The sequence below is a fragment of the Falco biarmicus genome, chromosome 2 (genome assembly GCF_023638135.1).
Source record: "Falco biarmicus isolate bFalBia1 chromosome 2, bFalBia1.pri, whole genome shotgun sequence".
Lineage (NCBI taxonomy): Eukaryota > Metazoa > Chordata > Aves > Falconiformes > Falconidae > Falco > Falco biarmicus.
In genome coordinates, this window is record NC_079289.1 from 76297989 (window position 1) to 76313718 (window position 15730).

Consider the following 15730-nt stretch of genomic DNA (forward strand, 5'->3'; position numbering starts at 1 on the left):
TTTTGGATGAGAAGTGGTACAGAAGTCAGCCACTGTGTCCTGATAAATCTGTAAATATCAGTCAGTATCTGCAAAAGTTGAAATTTCTTCAGTAGGTGAAATGATATACTTCTCAGTTCTCTGGTGTTTAAGAGGAAATCATCCTTCCTAGAAGTATACAAGTGTACAAGTGAGATATATATATATATATATATGTATATATACACATATATATGAGCCTGTCACATTCGTCACCAAGTGTGAAATTCAGCAATTTCATAGGAATTCATAGATGAATAGATATATGGATGAATAGAGGAAAGGATGGATAGACAGGTAGAGAGATTTTCAAAAGTGTTAAGCCAGACACCAAAGTTTAGTCCAGCTGTTTTGCAAAGCATGCCAAAATTCTGTAGTCACTGAACAAGTGAAAAAGGCAGTCGGAAGATGACCAGGACCTAGCTTGCAAAGGAGATTTACACAGCATCTCTTATACCACAGCAGTGTAAAACCCCTGTGCACTTAGTGACCTGCATGGTGATACCTTCCCTCCCTTTTTTTTCAATTTAAGGAGGTGAATTGGCTAGGGTAACAAATATATTCCCTGTACTTTTTCACCTCATCTTTTGTCATCCATTTCTCCCTCTAGAAAATGGAGAGATGGTCATAGACAGTGATAAGAAACAAAATCAAGTAGGAGCAGTTCTATCAGGGAAGACAGAAAGAAACATTGCCAGATGCATAGCTGATATGGGGGGTTTTGTTTGGTTTTTTTGGTTTGTGTTTTCTAGATTCCAGGATGGGATGTTTCTAATGAAATCAGGGAATGCATGTGGAAAAAAAAGGCTGTGAGATTTACTAGGGATTTGCTGCTGGCCAAATTTCACATTTCAAATAGAGACCACTGTTAGTGTTTTAAATATTATATTCTATAAAAATGCTAAAATCTCACTTGTCAGCATATGGCCACAAACTTACAGGCCCTAAAAACACTTCAACACATGCAACATTGCTTATGAGGAAACCTGTGTGTGTGCTTAAGCTATTCCAGGATCAACCAGAGCTGTCAGTCTGCAAGAGCAGGTTCCAGTTCCTGTGGAATCACAGGAACTCTTGCACCACAGCTGTTATAAAAGGGACAATGAAATAAAATATACTTCTGGGAACGGCTAATCCAGAAACTGTTTGGGGCTGTTTGGCTGTTGTTCTTGTACTGAACAGGAAAACAAGAAGTGGTATGTTGTTTTCCTTTCATTTGAACTTTGTCTTAACTCTGTCTGAGTAAAGCAGAGAGCTATGCAAGAGACGTACCCCTTTTCCCAAGGAAAAGAAGGGAAAGAGGAAAGCCCAAGAGAAAGCCCAGTGACATGAAATGAAACAGCACAGTCTCTACTGCTCTAGCAACTCTTACACAATCCTGGGTTATGACATTATTCAACTGCCACAGGAGGACCGTGAGAGACCTCAGGCAAATGTTTCATCAACTGCACAGCAAGATGTTTCCTGGGCTGTGCCAACAGTGGTTCGGTGGAGATGCAATAGCCCCTCTGTTACAGGGCAGATAAAGCACCCCCGCTAGCTGCTATCTTCAGATGCTAACTCTACAGAAAAGGTTCCTTCTTTCCATCCCTCCATACAGTGTTAAGTTTGAGCTTTTGAAATGTAAGACCTCTAGCCTTCAGCTCTCTCATGTTTGGTTTATTTATTTATTTATTTATTATTATCAGTTTTCACCTTTCTTTTCCTATTGGTTGGTGCCCATCTATCAGCATACGAGCACCTTGTGGACATTTACATAAAGATAAGGAATGATGCAGCTACGCGAGATAAATGTATGTTGACATCAGAAAGAATGGATCACCAGGGAAAACTAAACTATGAGATGGATTTTGGTTTCATTCTTTTCTTCCCTAATATAATACGTTAGTTGACAGAGAACTGAAGAGATTGTAAAATACTTTCTTTACCACTTAGTTCAGTTCAGTTAATTTGGAATTATAGGAAAAATCTATTGGTCCTTTCAGATGAATACTTTTTACTCACAGTGTGTGTGTGTTCAGCATTGCAAAGATGGGCAAATAAACATGCAAATAAAACCCCAGCTAAATTTTTATTGCATCAGCTGCACTCACTGTCCCCGTGGCCACTTTTCAGCCATATGCTACACTGTTAGCCTGGGGGTGGCAGGGGGCAGAGAGGAGGTTATGAGATCAAAGGAAAGAGGTATTCTTGATTTGTACATGTATACTGTAAGTGTTGCTCCAGCAGTAAGTTGTAACCCAATATGTATTTAAGGAAGACAGACATTTTGGCAAGGCATTAATTTAAAAAATGGACATCTGTTTTTCTGGAGGTACTGGAGACCTACAAATCTCACAGACTTTCAGTGAAGCTTTTGGTGTTCAGATCATCTGGAAGTCAGGACTGTGGTAACTTTTTAATCTCAGTAATCTGCCCAGATTTTAAGATTAGTCCTTGGGGAGCTTTATAATCTGTCTTGTAAAGCAAAAGTAAACATCAGTCTGAAATAAAATGGAAGTAGCTGGGAATACTGCTGCACTTGGTGGTGTCCCATTAGCAGGTAATATGAAATGTAAAAGCGATTAATGGCTTCTGTTTTCAGACTGAAGGGATGTTAGCCATACAGTTTTCCAAAACTGTAAGAACAACCTGTCAACAAAAGCAGGTTTCCTGAAGTTATGTAGCATTTTGTCTTCTTATATATTGCTCGTAACATCCTCACACATACTGCAGGACACCTGTCCAAACCAGCTTTATGTTAAGAAAAAAGCCTTTATTTTGTTGAATATGCAAGACACTGTGAAACGATGGTGTTCCCACACATGTCCCTTTATGTACCTTGCAATGCTTTGATAAACTTACATTCCTCAAACACAAGGGTCTGGGCTCCCTATAGAAACCATGGTCTTCTGTGGCCTATGCTATGTAAAAAAACACAGAAGGAAAGGAATGGAATCTGATGTTCCTTTCCCGTCTTAACATCCAGCCTTTGTCAATCTTTTTTTTTAAGGCTGTACAGCGAGATTACCCAATAAAGCACAGAGAGTTTCACTTTATGAACAGAAGTATTTTTAGGGTTCTCTGAACTAAGTGACTGACATATTTTTAAAAAAGCATAACGCAGACCAAAAAAAAAAACCGAAGAGGCAAGTAAGAATGAAACAGGATGGAGTACACGTCCTGTTTTCAACATGCAGCACCATCTTTAACTAGCTTTGAAGCACTACATCCTCTTTGCAGAGCATTTAGCAACCCTTTTCTGAAGCAGGTTGTTTTTCTGGAAGTGGGATGTCATGGGCATTTGCCCCCATCTCTGGGGGGATTGCCAAACTTATGAACAAGGGTGGATTTCACTGAAAAATACACATGGCTACTGGGAAAATTCAAATGCCAGAGCTTTTCTGGATAGGGATAATATTTATGTGCACTTTTACCATGCTGAAACTGGATGCGTTCTCCAGCGAAACCAAACTCTGTGAGACATTTGGAACAACAGCTAAAATTTCATTTGTTTTGGAGCTGCCTACTAGACATTTGAAAGCGATCAAAAGCATGTTTATCTTTTTTTTTCTCTTTTCTTTTTTTTTGACATGAGCTGTCCTTCCATCACTGTCTCCTTTAAATAAAGTCAAAGAGTTTTGAAAATGCTGCTTTTAGAAAAAGACAGAGCCTTGCAACCTGGGAATACGCTTGCTGACTTGCTGTTCTGGGGGCACAGCCGTCAGGCAGCTGCCTCCCCCTGCCAGCATCGACCGTTGCATGGCTCGATGCGTGATGCCGATCGCAATGGGCAGCCTCTGAGGTGGCAGCAGTGCACACTCTGTGCGGCGCTTGGTGTTTTTCTGCTTTGCATGGCCATCCCCATGCTGAGCTCTGCTGCAGGTTTGCAGTCTCAAGGAAGCACAAGGTCTCAGGTCGGTGCTGGCCAGGAGAGGGAGCTTTGCAATGACCTGGCCAAGCAATGAGGCCAACCCAGCTAGCCCGGGCGGTAGCCAAATGCCAACTCTCCATCCACCCCAAGTGCCAGCAGCTCTGCCCTGCTGTCTGCAGCAGCTGTATCTGCACTGATGAGCAGTTTTCATCTCTCTCTCTTCTGCTGAGAGCTACCCTAGGCTGTAATTACATGGCCACAGGGAAGAGGTGACAGTGTCTATTACCACCCCCATCCTGAGCCACCCATCTATATGCTTTAGACAAAATTTAAGCTCATTATGTGAGACTTTCTCAGCCCGACTCAGCTGGAATCACTGCAGAACTGACACATTTTCTGTCAGCTCAGCTTCCCTCCTTTCCCTGGCCTTGTCCCAGCACAGAAGCTAGCCCATGGACTCAGAATGGTGTAGACTAACCTGGTTTGAAATACAGGACTGGAAACAGCATTGGGCACATGGCTAAAATACTAAAATGCCAAAGGAAACCACACCTAGAAGCCTGGCAGAGCTGTTCTCATGCAGATTTCAACAAGCCGCCAACATCTCTGTCACCACCTTGAAGACCTTGCACCTCTTTGTTGCTTGAGGTTTGCCAAGAGACTGATGCAGGGATAGCTGGAAGCTCATGTCCTGTCTGAGTGTGATACTTTACAAAACTTTCCTCCTATGTGGGTCTTCAAACCTTCAAAACTTCCCAGCAGGTAGGGGGCTTGCCTGGGTGGCCAGGCTGAGTCATACCCAGGAGGTGAAGGTTGCACAGTGCTAGCCACCGAGCAGCTGGCTCTCCTGGCTTCTGTTGGAGCAGGTCCCATCTGCAGGAATAACTGAGTACAGCTGGAGTAGGGACAGGACTGGAGCCTCCCATATCCAGGCAGGGCTGCAGAGGCAGTCTCTAGTTTGACCTGACATCCCACCCCAGAAGCTGAAGGAAGTTTTCCAGTTAAAACCAGTATATATGTTTTTGTGAAAAGCTTTAGTTTTGATGAACTGATATTTTCTGACAAAAAAAAAAAAAAAAAAAGAAAGAACAGAAAAAGTGTGTGTGTGTGTGTGTGTAAAATTACCTACCGTTCCTCATTTTAGCCAGAAGGACAGATGTGACCTGGGGAGCTAAAGAATGTACCATCAGAGAGGGCCCTGACAAGTATAGGTCATGAATTTTGAGTAACTTATTAGACTTCTCCAGTGCCAAGGAGCTGCCTGGAAAGCACCAAGCATAGGACATCTGTGTCTGAACCCTGCAAAGTCAGAATTCCTACAGGCCATGCAGACAAGGAAAAACAGACACCACAGATACACCATTAGCTTTTGGAGCAAAATCTTTCCCAGGTCTCCATTTAGCAACCTGTCAGGCCTCAAGTGCTGTTGGAAGTTTGGTGAGTGGCTTAAAGGTAGGACTGAAACCCCAAGGAAGCATACTACCATGACCACACTGTAGCCACTGCTGCAGTGATGTGGAGCCTGAACCCTCTCTGCGCTGAGGTGTTTGGGTGGTGGTAGCACCCCAGCTCTACAGGCACATTGCTGCATTCTCCCCTCCAGCATGCCACCCAACAGGAGCTCCCTGGCTATGGTGGTGGAGAGGACAAACCCCAGAAAACCCGAGCTGAGCATGGGGTTGCTCTGCCCCACTCCACTTCCCACAGCTTCTGGAAGAGGGAGAAGAGAGGGGTGGGAGGGAGAAGAGCAAGGGTCGTCTTTCACAAACTTGGATGGGACACTTTGTTGTGGCTAAGCTGAACCAAGAGCATCACACTTTTTCCAGATGTGAAAGGAATGCCACAACAAATGCTGTCAGCTTTCCATTACTCCAGGGCATGCTCCCACCCTGCAGAGCATGGACCACAACACAGCCTGCACAGCCTACCTGATGGTGGCACTGATGGGATAACCTTCCAGATGCACTCACACTAACAAGACCTACTGGAGCCCTCCAGACCCAACTGCATGAAGTTTCCCCACCACAAGAAAAGAGAGAATCAGAAGCTGAAGCCAAATCCCGCCTCACAGTCATGCCTCCACCTTCACTGATTTATTCACCCATGTAACATCTTTGACAGATGAAGCCATGAAGAAAGCAGAAAGCTTCATCATGATGATGTCCCACTAAGTCTATGTTTCCCTTTGGCAGGCCAGGGGAGAGTCCCAGGCAAAAATCTATAACAGACAGTGACAGGGGTGCACAAAGTCTGAGCAGGTCCCTTGGTGAAGCTATAGAAAGATACTGAAGGTCCTTTCTGCACTTCTTTCTGCTTTGCTTGCTAGTTTCTCAGAACCATGTCTACCATTATTCCCATTTGGAGGTTGTTGTACCTCCAAAGAAGAAAGGGTTTATTGTTGAGGCTTCTTAACAGCTGTAGCCATTACAGATTGTTGGTGCCTTTGCTCTGGGAGGCAGCATCCTTCCCATTTTGTATCCTCCACCACTCTTTTGGTTCCTGTTGCCTGCCCAATAATGTTGATTAAGCTTCAGGGCAGAAGCAGCATTTTGCACTTTCTTCTAAGGCTGGGTTTGAATTGCGGAGAAAACTCAACCTTGCTTTCTTTAATAATTCACATGGCAGTATTGTGTGGATACTCTTAACTGCTACTTAAAAGTAATTAATTGATTTTCTGACATATCAGTTAACAATGTATTGCACTGACATGAAGTTGTGATTCTGCTGTTGATTGGGCTGGATGACTAGATGCATCATACTCAGTTCAGGAGCTGAGCTTAAAAGACTCTAAATATATTCTGCTATAAAAGGAAAGGCATTTTACATGTAGTGTTGTCTAAAACTTGAATCCGTATGCTGCCTCCAATGTTGTCAGAGTAAAGTATTTCATTATTATTTACAGTAGACTGATAGTATTTAAATTTAGAACATCCGGTAGGTATGAAAAGCCTGTTTCTGTCAGCTGGAGACAATAGCACATGTGGAACTGCAGAAAGAGGGGAGTCTGCAGAAGTGCTTTATGTGCATACATATCGCTGAACTGGGAGAGGTCGCTGGAGCATCTCCTTTCTCCATACTAAGTTACCTACCCTGTCTGAAACCCAGGAATGCTGTGCATTTATATATGGATGAGTCTGAAGCAGGAAGACAAAAAGACAGAACCTGTTTCTGGAGATTAATTGTAGTTTATACAGCTTTTTATCTTTACAGTAAGTCACCAGTTCTAATAAACGCCAGGGCTGGGTGGCAACAGCAGGTTAAATTAATTACTGTGGTCAAAACGTTCAAACCGTCCATATTCTGTTAGATAACTAAATAAAAGAAGACTTCATTGCTCTAATAAAATCATCTGAGGAACTGATGAGCATTTATTACACTCAAAAATCACAACTTCAGAAATCTACTGTTTAATTACTTAGGCTTGAAAACTCTGACCTGGATAGATAGTGCATGGGGGACACTACTGGAAATATTTTCATTCCTTATAGAGGATATGAGCTTACTTGCTTGTGATCTCTGCTTTGATATAGGTAATCCCATCATGGATAACTTTGAAGGTCAAATCCCTAACTTTTATGTGTTCCAGAATACTTCACATGTTAAACACTGTTTTGCTTCTGTTCTCGAAGAGTCTTTTTCTCCTTCCTTCAAAGAAGAATTACTACAAAACACCAAAGAAATGTAAGTTGAGGAGCAGACCAATTCTCCTCTAAAAGTGTTCTTTTAATAGATATTTTATGGATAATTTATGTTAAAGAGTTTGCAGGGAGAAGTAAGTACTTTTATTGTATCAGCTGCAAAAATGGGGGAAAATCAAGAAGCTTTCTGGTGCACAAATGCTTCTTCAGCTATTTATATCCATATTTACCTCAAGAGAGCCTGCCATTTTTATCTTTCATGTGTCAAGAATATGAGAACATTTCTTATACACCCTCAGCCTTGTCACAGTATCTAGAAGCCGCTACAGGAAATTAACTTCACCAAGACCATCCTGTTTACGCAATTACGGTATTAGCTGACTTGACTCTGCATACATGGCACAGAACAGAGTCCCACACTACGAAAAAATCTCCACCCTCAGAATTATTGATCACCAATCCTCTCCTGAGATTTGACCATGAAAAATACCTGCAACCCTGTTATGACTTATTTTAACTTCAAAAGAAGAGCAATAGAAGAATGTCGGCAGATTCAGCAATGAGCTTTTTGTGGGGTGTTTAGCTTCAGAATAAATGAGTTTTGAAAAAGAAGTTATGAATTATTAATGGTCCCCTCTGTAGATGGGAGAAAGTGTCAAGATTTTGCTGAAGTCATGAATTGATTTTCTGACACAACAATTGCAAAGACGTGAAAGCAGCCACTTGAACGGTAGTGTCAGATGTATGATCCGTCAGTAAATGGGATTCCTCCTCTCACTTACCAGCACTGCTCATGTGCCATTGATTACGCCGTATTATATAGCCCACAGTAATACTGATGGGGAAGAAAGAGCAGGAAAAGTAGGCAACAAATTATAGGGTGGGTGGATGCGTAAAAGAAAACAGACTGAAAAAACCCTGCTTTATAAAGCTGGATAAAATGTTATGGCCAAAGTATTTTTTTTTCCCACTGAAGTAATGCAGATATAGGCTAAAACAACATTTCGTGATTTTATGCCTATTTTTTAACTTATTTTGCTCAAGGAAGAGCGAAAACTATGAAAATGAAATGCTTTACAACTGTTTTCAGAATGAAATTTTTATTCAAATATTTTTACTGGAAACAATACTTTGCATTTAATTTTATTTTGAAATTGTTCTAAAAGCCTTGGCAGCTGAAACCATTACTCTTAGGTTTTTTCTTGGTTCTAATTAAATTTTAAAGTGATTTGCCAAAATTCTCAATAGTCTGCTTTGAGTCAAACCAAACCAGAGTATTTTCTGTGTCCTCCAATTTTATTTTTTTTTTACATAGCTGGCACTGACAGAACAGTTACAGTCGTTCTACCAAGAACCAATTCACCTTTCTGAAAATACCTGATTTTGCATGTGTCTCTTACTGTTCCTGTCAGCCAGAACAGGGATGTTGGATGCCACTGGTCTCATCCTTTCCAAAAGCCATTTCTCTCCTCTTGAATTATAAATGTAGATGTGGAAGAAACAGTATAAACTGAAGGGCTTCCTCACTAACCTGATCAAAAGTCAGTATGAAAACAAAGCATCTTTCAAGTCTTTATCTCAGTTTAGTATTTCAAACCCCAAACTCACAGAAGGACACTCAGAAATATTATTACTCCAGACCAGCACAGGTAGCAAAGGCCTGAGTGCTTTTCTATTTTTTCCCATTTTGTATTGGAGAAAAAAAGGCATATTCCTTTCTAGAAGTTATTATAGGCTCATGAGAAGAGCAAGCCACCTTTAGCTTTTGACTGCTGCCCTCTCCCTACTCATAGATCACTTGCCCAAAGCAGGAAAGTTAAATATATTTTCTACTGGGATCTGGGGTGATAAGCCCCTGCGTCAGCCTTTGGAGCCTGGAGCAGCAAGAAGGAAAAGTAGAAGTCTATCCTTCACAGATTTTTGAAAAAAATATGCTGCAAAACAGAAGAGATTATGGAAACATTGGAAATTTGCTGAACGACATCAGATTTAAGGTAACAGACAGCATTCTGGAGTCGACACATATGTATTTGAATGACTCTGGTTTCATATGTGGCTTCTTTTTTTAAAAAAACCCTTATTATTTGTCATACTCTTGCTGGTCTTCCATTTTATGATTCAGGAAGAGTCAGCAGTTCCTAACTTATAGTGGATACAGCGAGAATGACGATCCGTACTGGAGTCAGATGTCAATATTTCAATGCGACATTTTTTTTCCCATGCTGATTTATCAAACTTGATCTTTTAATGACAAAAAGGATCTGCTTCAGATAATTTTCCTTGAAAATACTTTGAAAATAGTTTGAAATTTTGATAGTTGTAATTGTGTTTCCTCATTTCTCGAGGGAAAAGAATACTTTCCTGTTTGAAATATTTTGAAATTAATTTTGTGATAGTATTTTCTGTGGTTTAAGGTTAAACAGTATCTAAGTATGAGTGGCATTTTATGTTTATTTTCATTTTATGAAATATTTCACTGGAAATTTCATTTCAATGGAAGCCGTGTGCCTATGCATGTGTGTGGGGAGGAAGGTCTTTTCATCCAGCTGTGCCCTAAACACCTTGACTGCCATCAGAATTGTGTTAAAATGGTTCCTGGCATTAGGTGGTGCAAACTGCTGTTATAATTTGCCCTGAATTAGATTAGGTGAGAGCAGCGAGGAACAGCACCCTTTTGCTTATGCTGTCATTTCCCTTGGGGACTGATTACTGCTTTCCTGCCATCTAAAGAGTGTGAAGCAGAAAACTATAGGAGGCCATATATATGCTATACTAGTAGCATTTCAGCACTGCAGGCTTGATGAAGAAGGATCCACAAATTTGGTGCTTGTTCACCAGCAGTGGTGAGAATGAAAACAGGATGCGAGGCGGCAGCATGCTGTGGCTGGCAATGTGAAGGTGAGGCAGCAGCTCCTGCAGCCAAGACCCCTGCCCATGCTGGGGAGGACCCCTGGGAAGCTGTTTCCCAGCCCAGCCACGTGCCAGGACCGCCTTCTGCAAAGCCTCAAGCGGGGATGGTGTTGACCTCTTTGTATAAAAAGGGATTTGCAGAACTCTGTGCCGGGACACGGGTTTAAAACAATGGCAAGCTTATCTGCAACACAGAAAGCCAATGACTTCAACGGGGTTCTGATGGCAGATAAAAGCAAGGCAGAGCCTGGCAATAAAAGGTGATGTGAAGAGGTGGTCAAGAAAAGTTTAGAGCACATTGGAAGGATTGGTTAATGCCAATTTTACAAGGAAATCTGCTGTGCAAGGGCAAGGCAGTGATAAGTAGCTAGGGACTGAGTGAAAGATGAGGAACTCTGCAGAGTTGTTCAAATTGTTTTGCTGAGTTCCAGCCACAGCTTCACGTGGTGGGAAAGGCAGCCTGCTCTGTGTTTTTGTACATTGATGATGAGTTGCCTGTAGAATTTAGTGGTCTTTGTTCACTTCTTAGTGGTTTGTATCCCACCACACATCTGGCTCCTTTCCAGTGGAGCCTGAGCACTGCAAAAAATCATTTAACAATTATCATGGAGATAACAATATTTCCGTCTCCGATTGGGTGGTCTATTTTATAGCCAAAAAGAAATTAGATCCAGGAAGTGACAGGTATTTCTGAGGCTAAAGCTTGATAGCACTGAACAGGAAATTCAGAAGAATGTGTCACACAATTCCCAGGAAGACAGAGGCTGGATGTTTGCAAATGCATGCAAAGTAATGGAGGAGCACAGAGGAATATTTTATCTCTTTAGAAAACACAGGCTGCTGGTGCATATTTCCATAGCACTTCTGTCCATTTTCATTTCCCCAGTACAAGGTGTAACCTGGACATAAGTATGTATAGCATACATGCAGAAGGGATGCAGGGAACACCTAATTCCTGGATGTGAAAGATACGTATTCCAAATTGTTTAACTACCTCCATAACCATGAAACACACCGTGATATCCACAGTTGCCTGGATATCTCTTTTCTCTCTGAGTAGTATTTACTGCTGATATCTCTCTTCAAGTAAGGGAACCAGGTGGTATTAAGAGGCTATAATACTGCCTGACGTGAGGGCAGTCACATTGAAACACACAGGAGGATGCGCTCTGGTGTCAAGTGTGCCATGGACCTGAATTCTGCCTCCAGAAACTGTCACTGGTACCTGTGACACAGACGTAACCGCTCAGAGCAACAAAATGTTACAAAGGCTATATATGGATTAGAAAAAAGAAAATATTTCCCTGCCTCTAGCCCCTCTCCTTTCCCTGCTGCACTAGACACGGGCAGTGCAGCCCCTGCTCAGAAGCTGGTGCACATTTTGATGGTAATTCTTCATTAGGCACTTGGCATTCCGCAATACAGGCGACGCTCCATGCAGAACAACAGTTAGTATTGCTAGATGTTTAAAGGGTGCCTGCTAGGGGAGACTGACAATGACTCCCCTGCACTAAAAACCCTTGCCCCTGAAATCTTGGAGTCTTTCAGCAAAGTCTGAGTGATGGCTGAGGGCTGTAGAACTGAAGGCAGATGGGTAAAGCTGCCGAATCTCTGAAGAATCAGTGAAAGATGAAAGTAAAAAAAAACCCGCACAGAGCACATGATCCTTCCTTGTCAAAACAGTAATAATGGTATAAAAAAAAATGACCACCAAGAGAGTGAACCAGTGTCAGCACTGATCTTTACAGAGTTCCACAGGCCCCAGAAAGACACCTCTCGGGCTGTAGCCTCTGAAATGCCCCTGAATGAGTAAAATGTCCCATGTCTGGGCTCGATTCCCCCATCTGCAGGGGCTGCCTGCTGGGGGCTGTGTATGTGACGTGAGCATCCTGCCTGGCACAGGTCACCTCTGAGCCACCTGTCAGGGGGGTCTGCAGCACGGCTAGACCCCACCATGAGTCACGGAAGGGAGACAAAGCTTTAGCTGCCAGTTTGATGAGCTTTTCCCTGGTTCTTTTGCTCCAAGCAAGTTTAGCCCTCCTTTTTTTTTTTTTCCTTTTTTTTCTTTTTCCCTCTAGCTCTCCTCATGAGTTTGCTGTGAACATTTGTGCAAAATCCAGTATGGGTGGGAAAACATGGTGCCCACATCCAGCACAACCCTGCCTGCTTTTCATGTGCTGCATTCTGCTGTTGCTGTGACCACCGTAAGGATTTTGCTTTCTCCAGCAGACAAGGGCAGGCCGTGTTCAGCAGGCTCAGTGCCTGAGAGGCACACCTTTCTCTGCTAGTCCATGCAAATGCCACACAAATTTTCTGAGCTCCTTCCTTGCTAGGAGGTGGTGGGGCATCCCGTAGAGCAGCAGCAGCAGGTAACGGCCACTGCACTGCCATGCAAATCTAGTAAGGGGGTTGTTTGATTTCCCTTACGGGGAAACACCCCATGCTCAGTGCAAGGTGGAGCAGTTCAGAAATCTATGGCTATCAAACCAGACAGCCAGATAAAACCTCCCTGCTCTCACGTGCAGGATGGCAGCAGGAGGATCCACTCTGGCTGAGCACAGTTCCTTGTCCACACAGGGTTTTCAGGTTATACATAGCCACAAGCTTCCCACAGTTTTCCATACAAATATTCCACAATTATATTTTGCTGGAGGTTGGTATGAAAAGTACTTGAAGATTTGTAATGAGAGCACTCGAGTTTCTGTTTCTTGAATGTAGTGCTGTGTGGTCTGACCAACAAGGCAGCAATTCAATGGAAGGAAGCATAAAGAGGAAGAACTGGCACCTTGATGGAGCCGAAGTATAGGGACCCACATTTCATTTGCCAAAAGCGGTTGCTACCTATTTCATCATCGTAGAAATGATGGGGGCATTAAATTGTATCCATACATAGAGGGGAAAAAAGAAAACATATAAAAGATGTAGGAGTCAGCTTAAGATATGGATGCTGAATGTTTGGGAAAACTGGTGGCCTGTTTTAAGAACACTCACCACAGACACATTTCTCAGCAGTTTTCTTGTAAACAGACTTTATCTTTTGGTTTGATAAAAGTTCAGGGACAGATGAGTAAGACTGTCAGTGTTCTTGGCAATATTTCATAAGTTTGTCCTTGCATTTCATGTCTCTATGTTTACCATAGGTAAATTTTGGCTGAAATCCTGACACCACTTGAATGAATGGCAAAAGTCCTCCCTCTCTTAGCTGATCATCTGGCATCAGAGATATGCTGTATATGTTTAGGATTGCTCTGCCTGCTCAGATTAGAGGCTTCCATCCTGCTAGCACTGCTCCATGCCCCACAGCTACCGGGATACACTCCAGGGTGCTCACAAAGCATGCAGGTGGCTGCAAGGCAGCAGCAAACCCTCACTACAGCAGAGATCAGCTGTGCGGTCTCCCGTACAAGATGTCTCCATGGACTAGTTATAAAAACACTCATCAGCAATAATATAGATGAGGCTGATCTTTCTAGGGACAGGGAATGGATGGAGTGACCTCTTGAGGTGTCTTCCAGCCCTGCTCTTTTAAGATACTACAAAATTTTCTTACAAATCCCATCAGCTGGGTTGTGATCCCCCTCTTTGAACTCAGTGAATTGGGAACGGGTTGCTGACAGCAGCATATAAACCACTGTGTGTATGTGTGTGTGTGTCCATTTGTGCATGTGTGAGTGTGTGAGTACACACGTGTATGTGTAGTAGGCTACTTGATCTCCATTTATAACAGCCTTTGCCTGTACTCATCAAAGATGGAGTGGTGAACAGAGATATGATGTAAAGGACACTATGCTCACTTATTTTATACATTTGTAATATCTACCCAGAATGCTTTCTTTAACAACACTGTCATTTCCATAAAATGTTTCAGATTAGAGAAGATCTTGGCTAAATTTAGCTTTTATGGAAGAAAGAATAAAACATAATTAACTGTTTAAAGAACAAAAACACAAACCACATGAAGCAATGAAACTTGTTGGCGAGAAATCTAACAGTAGTGCTTGGTAGCAAACCCATCTCCTGTGGAACAGATGTTTGGGATTTTACACAAAAATAGAAACTACACTAATGTCAAATGCTTTACTGCCTGAAAAACTGACAAACACTGAGTGTTGCTCTTCAGGCACCACAAATTTCCAGGTTGTACAGAGATGCCACAGAAAATGGAATGAAATTAAAGCAAAACAGCGGCAAAGAAATATTGACCGATTTTTTTTAAATCAACTCCATGAACTAGCGATGTCTCTCCGCCTTCAGGCAGCTTTTAGTGCAGTCTGAATGGCTAATTATTGCCAGCAGTGCTGGAAAAGCTGGTTTGCAGGCACTTGATTACGCTTGAAGTATTGGGCTCTGTTTTCAGCAAAGCTGTACACAACTTTCTATAAATTCTGCTTAAATAGGCTTGTTAGCTCTCCACCCCCCTATTTTATAAACAAATATTGGGACTGTTCATATGGAGAAGGTAGAAAAAACAACAACAACAAACCCCCTCGCGTGGTTGTCTCATTTCGCAACAGAAGAGAAAATTGGTGGCCTGATTTCCAGGGGTGACTCAGATGGGGAACTATAAGACTTTGGTACCTCTGCCCTGTATTGTGGCTTTTAGGGTAAGTAGCAGACTGGGATAGGAAGCTACATTAGCTGGAGCACCATCCTTCGATGCCTGTTGTAATATCTGTTTGGAGCCTGGATGAATGTGTTAGGATGGATTCCTCATAAAGGAGCTTTAAAAAAAATTCAGTTTTGGACCAATGGTTCGTGAGACATCACTGGTGTAGAGCTTGCCTAGACACTGTGTTGGCTGTGCATGTGCCCTATGAGTTAAACCCACCAGAATAAAGAGAGATGAAATACCCCAGAAGACTCTGCATGAATTTTCTAAGTGGGTGTTCATGTTTTATATCACCATATGATGCTGTGCAGCTTCGTACAAAGGAAGACATCAGTCCCTGCCACACACACGCACATACTCACGAACATGTACATGCTCCCCAAAGCTAAACAGATGTCACACCAAGCCCACATCTCAACCAAAATTTTCCAATAGTCAAAATAGAAAACATCAGGCCAAACTTAGCCTCCTCTGATGCGTGCACACACACCACTTTCACTTTGATTCAGTCTTCTGAACATATGGTTTCCTCTCTTCTCCTGCCTCCCCTCTCCTTCGTATTTCAAAGTTGAGAAGATATAATAAATTGAATTTAAATATTACGTCTGCAGTGGACACCACGGGAAGGCAGGAAACCCAAAAGCAGAGCTGAAGCTTTGATGGGCAGACCAAGAACCAGTTCCCATCACTGAGGGAGCAGGA

At 42.4% G+C, this 15730-nt stretch overlaps 1 protein-coding gene across 6 annotated transcripts in view; it reads right to left on the reverse strand.

Annotated features, from left to right (window-relative positions):
- Positions 1–15730, reverse strand: part of RUNX1 (RUNX family transcription factor 1) — a 176164-nt gene that overhangs the window by 94289 nt on the left and 66145 nt on the right. The gene's annotated exons all lie outside the window — the stretch shown is intronic.